Source organism: Camelus ferus, chromosome X (assembly GCF_009834535.1).
Source record: "Camelus ferus isolate YT-003-E chromosome X, BCGSAC_Cfer_1.0, whole genome shotgun sequence".
NCBI lineage: Eukaryota > Metazoa > Chordata > Mammalia > Artiodactyla > Camelidae > Camelus > Camelus ferus.
This window is the reverse complement of record NC_045732.1, coordinates 9,573,634-9,585,341: the sequence shown is the minus strand read 5'-3', so window position 1 is coordinate 9,585,341 and position 11,708 is coordinate 9,573,634.

Genomic DNA, 11,708 nt, shown 5'->3' with positions numbered 1-11,708 from the left:
GACACAGTAAACAATCTTATGGTTACAGGGGAAAAGGGGTGGGAAGGGATAAATTTGGGAGTTTCAGATTTGCAAATGTTAGCCATTATATATAAAAACAGATTTTCAAAAATGAACAAATTTCTTCTGTATAGCACGGGGAACTGTATTCAATATTTCATAATGACCTTTGGTGAAAGGGTACAGCTGAAGTGGTAGAGCACATGTTTAGCATGCACAAGGTTCTGGGTTCAATCCCCAGTACCCTCTCCAAAGATAAATAAATAAATAAAACGAATTGACTACCCCCCTAAAATAATAAAAGTAAATAAATAAAAATTTAAAAAACAAACAAAAACCCCTTTCATGAAAAAGAATATGAAAACTAATATCTGTACGTATATGCATGACTGGGACACTATGCTGTACACTAGAAATTGACACATTGTAACTGACTGTACTTGAATTAAAAAAAATAAAGTTGATCCTTCCTGGAAGGGTCTCTGAACCGCATTGTTAGCGAGCGTATTCTTGCTGGATAATCACAGATGTCTGGTGAGTTTCTCACGCATGTTCACTCCCTACTTATGCCTTGTGGGGTCTGAGGAGCTGTCAACCTTACGTGAACAGCAAGTGTGCATAAATCATGGCAAATGATACATCTCAAAGTGGGGGGGGGGGTGTCTTGTCTTCTTTTGTTTCTGTAATTCATATTCTTCTTTATCAGTGTTCATACTCATTTTCCCAGATGGATTACTGCCTAGTTAAAATAAATATTTGTTATTGCTATTTGTTATTAAACGTCCAAGGTGCAATTGAGTTTGATTTCTTCTTCATTTTTTGGGAAGGCAAGGGAAAGACTGAATTTTAATCTCAGTAATACATCTTCCAGTGAGTTACATCTGTATGGCAACATGAATCTTAGACTTAAGTAGCTTATCATGATGAATAGCACATCAGTCAACACTCACTACCCTCTGTATTCCGTTTTCCTGGCGTATTTAAAAAATGGGATTTAATTGCAAATGCCTGGAATTACAATACAGGTAGTTTTCTATCGATGCCCTTTACTGATTAATATTTAATTTTAATATTAATATTTTTTCTAGTTTCAGCAATTAGAATTATTAGTATGAGTTGAAATCTTAAATTCCATGAATGATACACATTCTTATAACTGTTAATTAAATGTCATTTTTCAATGTAAGAAACACGTACCGTAATCCTGTTGTTAAAATGTATAATCATGTTATCATTTTCAAATCTAGAAAGCAACTATAAAAGGGCCAAAAAAAGAAAAAGAATGAATAAATAAATATATTTATTTATCCAGATTTCATTTTTATCCTAAGGTCCCAAGAAGCTAGGCACCACATGGTTGGGTAATGTTACAATTCAGTCAACGTTATGCATTCTTTGGGTCGTAGGAGGATTAAAAAAAAATCAATAAATAAGACAGGGGGCCCACCTTAAAAGCTCAAGATCTTACAGTATAAATGCAAAACAGATTTGTAAAAAGTCAAAAAGCAGAGCAGGTTCCAAGGAGTGAGAATTCTGTTAGCACACATGAGAGAAATACCAGCAGACAGGAACAGCCAAGAAATGAATGCCTTCAAGTACAGCTGGAATTTGAATAGATAAAGAAGGACAGAGGGAAAATCTCAGTAATGGGAACACGTGTGTCTTTACACAGGAAACCCAAACACTCCAAAGTTCTCATTATGTCAGTTGCACCCAAAGATCCGGTTTAAACTTGAGAATCAAAATCATGCAAAGGGAGGTAAGAAAAAGTCCTGCCTCCAATCCGTTTACTTAATAACAGCCATTTAGTTTTGCCGTTAAGCTATGCAATGCTTATAAATCGCTGGCAAATAAACCGTGCATAACACGGAATCTGCTGACATAAAACTGGAACATTTCACTATAAAGTTTAATAAAAAGACATTCATTAATTCCCATAGAATGTTTTCCCCTTTGTCGCATTATTTCATGTCTTGGAATTCTGGAAAAAAAAAATTCCTGGAAAATTCATGTCCTGAATTTTTAAGAATAGCAGAAGTCGGGCAGAGAGCAGAGGACGTGACCTCTCTGTTTTCAAGAGCCGCCACAAGAGGGAAAGGTTCTCCTGCATCCCTGAGAAGTTGCCCCACAGTTCACAGCAGCAGGTAAATGTATCCCATACTATGTGTGTTGCATTTTACATCCCTGCATAGACGGATGCCACGTGTCCATGTTTGAATCCTGCAGTGGTTAGGATGCCATGCGATTTGGAGAAACGCAGGAAGGGGTTTGGCTGTGGTGGCCTGACACACGGAACACTCTTGTTTCATCCCATTGGCCTTAGAGGTGATTTATTTCATGGCCTTTTGAGAGATTTCTATGCTCAAAGTTGCTAATGCTTCCTGCCTTTTGGTCTCTTTCTTGACGTCTGCCTAACGAGGGTTGGGTTGCCCATCTGTGCACGTCTCTGACATTTTGCAGTAGAGGGTCACCTTCCTGAGATCTCCCACAAGTTTGCATCACCGGCTGCCCTACCTGGCTTCTTCCTTGGGTGTGTATTGCTGGAGAGGAGGGGAGAGGGACTGCGAATGAAAATGATACCTCTGCCCAGAGAAGAGGGAAGTCAAAGGTGTCCAGTAGAAACAGCAATGGAAGAAAGACACACTGTAGAACAAATAAATACCTCCAGCTCCATTCTATATACATCGCGTCCATATTCTCAATAAAAGAATGTGTTGGGGGGTGGGGAGAGTACAGCTCAAGTGGTAGGGCGTGTGCTTAGCATGCATGAGGTCCTGGGTTCAATCCCCAGCACCTCCTCTAAGAATAAACAAATAAACCTAAATACGTCCCCTACCAAAAAAAAAAAAAAAAGAGCGAGAATGTGTTAGGAAGGAACTAACATGGAACTAAAAGACCTTTCTGTCCACAGCTTCTAAGGACTCCCGTTTTCAAGACCGTTCCTGAGACCACATTCATGGGAACATTTTCCAGGACCAGCAGTTTATTTACCGCATCGGAAGCCAATGAGTCCCGCCCGATGACTTTAAAAAAATGGGACATTAAGCTTTTAACAAGAGACTGAATTAGAAGACATTTTTGCTCACAATCTGGGACAGGAAGTACAAACACAAAAATGCACACGCACCTCTTAAGTATTAGAAGTGGGGTCAATAAAATAATTCTTGGGTATCAGGAGAACCTCCTAACTAAATGTGTTCTTTTTTTTTTTTTTCCCTTTCCCTAGGAAGAAATATCTTCACTTGTAACTGTTTCCTTGAGCCTTGTAACTGAAGGTTTTGAAAACTTCACAACTGTAAACCTTTCCCTGTATCATTGATACCACGTTGACATTTACAGGGAATTAAAGTCTTAATACTTTAAGTCAGAAAACCAGCACTGGCAGACATGTCATAGGAAGGTTCTGCAAATGTGCACGCAGCTTCATTCCAGCTGGCGCTGAAGATTCTACCCAACTATACACGATGTAAGTAAGAGACACTGCCTGCAAAAAATATTGTCACCACACTGTGCCTGGCTGGGCGTTTCTGCCCTGAGACTAACACTTTATGTCTTGGCTTATAAACCGATTTATTTAACAAAAACGTGCATATATCCGATTTCCCCCAAGATGCTCTTAATGGAGTTTTTGCTGGGCAGTAAGGATGGCTGGAGGAGAGGCCTTTTGTCCACGTGCTGTATTCATAAGAATGACATCCATATTTTGGCTTTACACAGTTCTTCATTGCTTCTGTAATGCCCTCTTTGGCCCTCCATCTGTTCTTTTTTTTTTTATTAGATTTTTTAATTTATTTAGGTCTTTTTTTTAAAGCTTTTTTCGGCTTTGTTTTTTGGTTTTGGGGGGGGCGAGGTGGAGGTAATTAGGATTATTTATTTATTTATTCCTTAGCAGAGGTCCTGGGGATTGAACCCTTGTGCATGCTAAGCACACACTCTACCACTGAGCTATACCCTCCCCCCGTCTGTTATTTATCCTTACTTTCACTGGAACAAAACTGGATCTCTCTATATCTCTAAGGCCCCTCAGAGTTGCCCTTTTGGAAGCAAATTTCTAGACCTACTACCAAGATTCAATAAATGCTCACTATCATTATTAAGAAATGCATTTGCTTGCTGAACATACCGGTTTCATGTCCTCCAAGAGAATGAGCTATCACACAAGCTTTATACTCTATAACTAAAAAAGAATCATGTATGAAGGACGTCTACCTTTGAAGCTTACATTTTACTCAATATCCACCTTCAGCGTTGAAGGGCAATGCATCAGTGCTTACAGAGCAAAGTATGGCCAGAATTCTTCCGCCCAAACGTGCTCAAGAGACCTAAGCTTATAACATTTTCCTGCTATCACCACAATGTTTACAGCATTTTATTTTGGACAATATTTATTGTGGATGTTTCTGAAGGCGTTGTGTCCAAGTCACTCTCTCTCTGACTCCTAGACACAGACACGGCAAACTGCTTCATCCACAGCCCAGCGGGCTCCCATGAAAATCTCACTGCAGCTTTCTGAGTTTTCCGTGACTTACTATGATCAGCAGCCTTCGAGAACGGAGCGTGATGAGAAGGAAGAGGACGAAGGTTACAGCTGTGTTCTACCGTCTGCGTTGGATGGGCAGGAAAGAGTCACACGCTCTCAAGTTCTCACATACTTTCGCTAGGGCATTGCTGAAATAATTATCTCCATTCAGCTTCCAATATTTCCTTCCTTTGTCTGGGAACTGGTCTCTCTCCCATTTATTCTTTGAAGTTGAGAATAATTAAAAAGCCATTAGAGTCCTCTCTTCGCGATGACACTACATAAATTAAATCTTGGTGGCGCTGAGAAGCTGCAACGTGACCTAGCCCTTCCAAAGTGTCACTTTATCTACAATTCAAATTTCATTTGTGTGAGCAGGTCTCCTTCAAGTGTTGTTAATTCGAAACTCAAGGATTTGGATGTAAATAATGAAAACGTATTACTTGTCATTAATGTGACAGCTTATAGATTATCTTCAGTCTGGGGAAGTATGTTAATGGGGAAAGAATAGTATTTTCTGGGGGGAGGGCGTAACTCAGTGGCAGAGCGTGTGCTTAGCATCCACAAGGTCGTGGGTTCAATCCCCAGTGCCTCCGTTTAAATAAATAAGTAAATAAATAAAGCTAATTACCTGCCCGCCAACCCCTCCAAAAAAGAACAGTATTTTCCAAAGGACCTTCTAGGGTAGGGGGAGCTTTATTGACACTTGAGAAGCTGAGCAGACTATCTTCTTGCATTATTTGGTGGGAAGTAGGTTCTCAATTGTTATAATTTCTGTCAATGCTTATCTAGACAAAGGGGATATTTTTTTCACTGGTTTTCAAGTAGAAAGCATTGAGGTCTGAATGAAACGACTTCAGGGTGATTACAGCAGCAGGTGACAAAGACATTCGAGAGAGTCTAAGAGAGCATTCTCATAAATACGTATTCAGTCGCTCACTCCTCTCTGTTACTACGCTGAGTCGCAGATAGTCCAGGGTTGCACAGAGTTCCTTTCCGTCTGACTGAATCACACGTGGGGCCTCACAGACACAACACCCTCGTGAACAGAGCTACAACATAACGGGTGTGGGGGCAGCGGCAAGCCCAGGATGGCGTTGGGGACCTGTGAGAAGTCAGGTAACAGCCCAGGAGACAGTAAAAGCGAAGTCTCCCCGAAAGCGAGGGTGAGGCTGTGAGGACGAGGAGGCGTTAGCCGAGAAAAGAAGGCCGGTGGGGGGGGGGTGTCCTTTCCAGGAAGGGCAGCAAAGTGAAAGAGGTCAGACGTGGGTAACTGTATAGCAACCCACTGATGAAGGAAGGTTCCCCCAGGACTCGGATGCCCTGTTGCAGGGCTGGGAGCTGCATCTCACAGGAAATGAGGAATGCCTCCTCCTGGGTTCTAAGCAGAGGGGTGACAAGGCTGATGTGTTACAAAGATCCTCCTGGCTCCTGCACAGACAGACAGCAACCGAAGAGCAGAGAGAAAACTCTTGTGGTAACGGACATACCTCAGCTAAGACTGTGGCAATGACGAGAGCAAAGGGGACGCTCAAGAGATGTTGACCATGGATTCCATCAACTGTGGTGGCTGATGGGACTGAGATGATGATTCCGGGGTCTCAACTCGGGCGACCTGGTCGGGGTGGGTTTGAGGGTAGGTGATGTTCTTTACCAAACAGGAAATGAAGAGTGAAAGGTGGAGAGAGTTAATTTTATACACAAAAGAATCTAGTAATGAGTCCATGGAGGAAGTTCTAAGGAAACAGCAGGTTAGCTTATTAAAGCCACATTGCAATATCAGATAAAACGTTCAGGATATTAAAAATATATGTGTCATAAGTCATTAACTGTTGATAAGGACATCATATCACAAGCTATTTTAAAAATACTCTTTCTTATTTATATTATGAATTAGCTGCAGCTTACTTAACCATCTATAAACTGTACAATTCAAATGATTAACAATAATTGGGGGGCAGAATCTGTATTTAATAGTAAGGTAAAAAGGAAATTTAGAGAAAGGTTTGAAGATATGTATTATAAGGGAAAAAAAACAGTGTAAAAGTCTCATGCAAATATGCAACTCAGTGCGGTTTACACAGTTTGGACTGTCGGCCAAATGAGTAGGCAGTCAGTAGACTGAATGAAGGGGCCCCATGAAAAATGAAAATGTGAGGACCCCTTGTTCACAGTTATCAAGAATTTCAAGACAGTGGCAGAAGAACATTAAACCCAAGCACAGGGTCCTGACATATGGGTCTTTCTAAGCAGAAGTCACATACCCATGAACCCAGTTCTGGGCCCTCTAAGGGAAATGAACTTGAAGCATGTCCCCCGGGCTGCAGTCCATCCTTGGACCCCCTCAATGAGCCTGGGACTACGACAGAATCACAGAGACACAAACAAGTAGTCTTGATGGACAGCCCTCTTGCAGGCAAGAGCAGAGGGTGACGTGGAAAACGGAGGCTGGTGGACATGTCTCTGAAGAATGTCTACACTGGGGGAAAAAAAAAGAGAAAATGATCATAACTGTTTAAGATTAGAATGGTATCATAAGGTAAGAGGGACTTAGAAATTCACTTGGCACGAAAGAAGGCCTGGTAGGCAGAGTCTCTCATAAAATACAAAGGAGCAGAACTCGGGAATCAAAAGCAAACTCAAAAAATTAAGAAGAGTGCAGAGTTGGTGGATCTTGAGTGGGAAATGCATCTTACACATTAGGTTCTGCACATTGTAGGGAATTCACCTAGAGGCGACAGAAGTTGGGGGGGGCAACAAAAATCTATGACAAAATTTGTTTTCCCATATACTACTTCCCATTTGTCGTGACCTTTCCAACATTCTGTCTTCCAGAAAAAGTGAGAAACACAGGAACTTCATTCAAAACTTAAAAAAACAAGGAGAGAGGCAAAATTTCCCCAAATAACATGTGGCTAAGATATTGGAAACTGATAAGAGTCACATAATGCAGTCATGGTCCAGCAAAAGTAGCCAAATACCTGCTAATAATTATGATGTTGGGTTTTAGAGAGAAGCTCTTCAAAACCAAAACACACTGCGATTCAAAGAAAACAAATGCAAAATAAGTCAAGAGAAAGTTCCTTAGGGTTGAACTTCATTCTTAACATTCTTTTTTTTTTTTTTTTCCTCCAGGGGAGGTAATTACGTTGATTTATTATTATTATTTTTTTTTTTGATGGAGGTACTGGGGATTGAACCCAGGACCTCGTGCACACTCAGCATGTGCTCTACCACTGAGCTATTACCCTCCCCCCGTTAACATTCTTGATACACATCATGCCTCTGCTGGCAGGCATACAAGGGAAGACATTTTTGGAGGAGGGACCTAGTATGTAGGACAATGAACTAGGCAAGAGATGATTACCTACACTGAGTTTAGGTCTCAAGAATAAAATCTCCATGGAAGATTATTTTACGTTTCACAAACACAGCTTCTCGTGTGTCTTACTCCTGCTTAACAGTTTCTGTCCCTATCAGCTACGCCATGAGGTCTGAATTCCTCCAAGGTCAAGACATCATAATAACTGGATCCCATTAAAGCATTCTCTACTGGGAAGTTCATCTTATTTCTGCCCACTATCTAAGGTAGGCACACTCTTTAGTCACACTTGCATCCATCTGCCATCACTGCCTCCTCCTTGAAAACACAAAATTCTCCCCACCGTCTAAGGACCACAACAAGGGACAGTCGTGGTCCTTGGACAACAGTGAGGATGCATCTGCTGTGCACCAGGGTCACGGCACTCGTTCGCAAACAAACACACTCACACAAAAACGCCTGTGTCCTAGGGATGTAGCCAAGATTTAAAAATACAACTAGAATTTCAAATTGTGAGCACCGCAAAGAAAAATCAGAGCCATCTATGAAAAAGATAAGAGGGAGCTCATGGAGATTTGAGCATGAAAGAAGGACTCTAGGAAATGATAAGCTATTGACAGTGGAGACTTTTACAAGGGTTTTTTGAGAAAACTGTCACATGACCTAGTTCATTTTTTCAAATCATAATCCTTCTTTTCTCTAACTTTCTAGAACACATACTCTACACCCAATGACATGTTTTGGTTAATTTCCTGTCGCCTGGTTTCTCCTTTTATGTTGGTTGGTCCACATTGTCTTGGTGTGTAATTCGGATCTTAAAGACTAAATCTGAGGCTTTCTCTTTAGTACCTAACCCCGCCTCCACAGAATAGTGGATGGAAGAACTATCAGTATAGACTTCGCGACCTGACAAGTTTTTGCTCACTTCCTGACCAGTCAGATGGGCCAACAGAAGCATTAGAAAGGGGAATTTCTAAAGCAGGGTTTCTTAGCATCAGCACTGCTGACAGGTGGGGCTGCAGGACTCTGTGGTGGGGCTGTCCCGACTTCACAGGGTATCGAGCCGTAGCCCTGGTCTGTACCCACTGAATGCCAGTAAAACTCCCTCCCAGTTGTGACCCAAAATGCCCCCAGGAACTGCCAGATGTTCCTCTGGTGGGGGACACAGGTGACTGAGAACCAATTCAGGAACCATGAAAGCAATTTTTGGACATAATAGAGTACTTGAATCGTGTAAGATCATTAAATATTAAAATATAAAAATTCAGACTATATTAACAATTTCAGAAACTATTAAACATTAGAAAAGATACTAGGAGACACATACATAGAAGGACAAGCCATGGAAATAGCGGTAAGAGACTCTCCTCAAATGATATGGAAAAGGAAATGCAGACAAAACACAAAGCACTCTTGCTTCTTTCTCCCGTGTAGAAATAAAACCTCTTCGAATTTCTTCCAGGTCTCAGCGATCAAGCTATCATTCAGGAGTGGGTAACCTTCAAAGTTAATGGAGTTTACTCCCCTAAAATTAAACGCATGCGAAATCTAATTCTGTTCTACCATGAAATCAGTTTCGCAAACACTGTAACCCTTGTCCCTAGATCATAAACCCTTCTACCTCCTGCAACTTTCTTAATGATAAGCATATTTTGTACCTAAAATGTAGCTGTGTGTAACAACAACAAAAAAAAAGACGACCTGTTTCTCTTTGAATCTGACATTGTTACTTCGGCACCAAAAAACAAAAATAGCATTTTATGACAATGGGACTCCTCTATCCAGATATTTTTTCCTATACAGTGTAATTTCTGGACGTGCCTCAGTCTATAGTTAGCTTCTGTCAAATCTCCTTAGTTAACGGGCAACTAAAAATACCTGTATTCTGCAACGGGTCCATCCATGCTGTACACCAGAAACTAACACAACATTTTAAATCAACTGTACTTCAATTAAAAAGCAAAGAACCAACAAACCCGTTTAAAATATGGGCAGAAGAACTGCAAAGAAATGCAAATCAAAATCACAATGAGATAGCATCTCACACCTGCCAGCATGGCCATCATCAAAAAGAACACAAGTTAGCAAGTGTTGGGTGAGGATGTGGAGAAAAGGGAACCCTCCTACGCTGTCGGTGGGAATGTAAATTGGTGCAGCCACTATGGAAAACAACATACCTGCTCCAAAATATTTATCCACGGGAAATAAAAGCGTATGTTCACACAGAGACTTGTACACCAATGTTCATAGTCACTTGAGTCACAAGAGCCAAAAATAGGAAACAGCCCGAAAGTCCATCAAGACGTGAACGAGTAAATGTATTAGGGTATTTTCATATCTAAAGTGAAAATATATAAAGATACTGAAATAAACTGATGGAAAAAATAAACCTTGTCAACCCAAAATGAACAAAAACTAGTGCAGTTGTATTTTCAGACAAAATGTATTTTAAGAATGACTCTGCTAGATAAATAAAATTATGGTGAGAAAAGCACAGCAAAGCTTTAAAATATATAAAGTAAAAATTGAAAGAAATAAAAAGAGTTATAGACAAATCTATAATTATCGCAGAGGAATTAAATATATCTTTTGGAGTAATTGATAAGAGCCACTAGATAAAAATTTTAGTAAGATAGATGAGATGAGAATGATTCAATAAACACATCTGACTTAACGTACCTAGAGACATCATTGCACTAAAAAAAGTACACTCTCTCTGTACACACACAGAAAACTCTCCCATAAGTTGATGCACCAAGAAACAAGTCTTAATACATTTCAAAAGACTGAAAACATACAGTACAGATCTCTGATCACTATGCAATCAACATTGAAATTTTCATCCCCTTGGAGAGGTTTTTAAAGTCTGCATTAGCCACAAGTAACTGGGGAAGGCACAATGGAATTTCGAAAATATTTTTAAATGAATGCTCTGAAGAATACATAGCAATTAATTTGCATACAGCTAAGAGCAGTGTTGCGTGTGCATTAGCAAAGAAGAAAGACTGAAAACTCATAAGCTCATCACCCTCTTACAAAGGAAAAAACTAGTAAGTAACCAGGAAGGAGGCAGAAGGAAGGAAACAGAGAGACAGGAGCATTATTTGCTTAAACAGAAAACACATACGTAACAGGTCCAGCTGACGAAACCATACGCTGGTTCTTCTAAAGGTCTAAAAAATAAACAGAGGAGAAAACCTGATCAGGGAGTCAACAGTCCAGGGAGAGAGAGAAAGCAGAAACAGCCAACATTAGAAATGAAAAAGGGAATACCCTAAGATCTTGCAGCATTCAAGAGACGACAGGAAAAACATTATGGCAATAAACCCGTAGAAAGATGTAACTTAAAAGCTGAGAGAATAAATAGAACAGTCCAAGTTCTATATGCATTAAGAAAATTGAATTTCCAGTCAAATATTTCCAGAAAGAAAACATTAGGCTCACACGAGTTCATCAATGCATAGTATAAGGCATTCAAGGAAGAGGTAATTCTAATTTTATTCAGACTCCTATGGTGAATAGAGAAACACTCAATAAATCATTTTATGATGCTAACATAATCTTCATTCCAATATCTGACAAGGTGGCATGAGAAAGAATACTTATGGGCCAATCTCTCTCAACAGACGCAAAAAAGAATAAAAAAAAAAAACTCTAAAGAAAATTTTAAGCAAATACTTCCAGCAGTATATAAAAAAATGATAATTTATCATAAGCAAGTGGCTTCATCCCAGGGCTGCAAAGCACCAGTTTAACTTATTAGTGTCATTCTGAAAACCTTTCCTTATCGACTACATTTTTATTGCATTTATTTGCATTTAAATATGAAATTAATAACTTGATTGCTTTCCTTGAATCAAAAAGAAG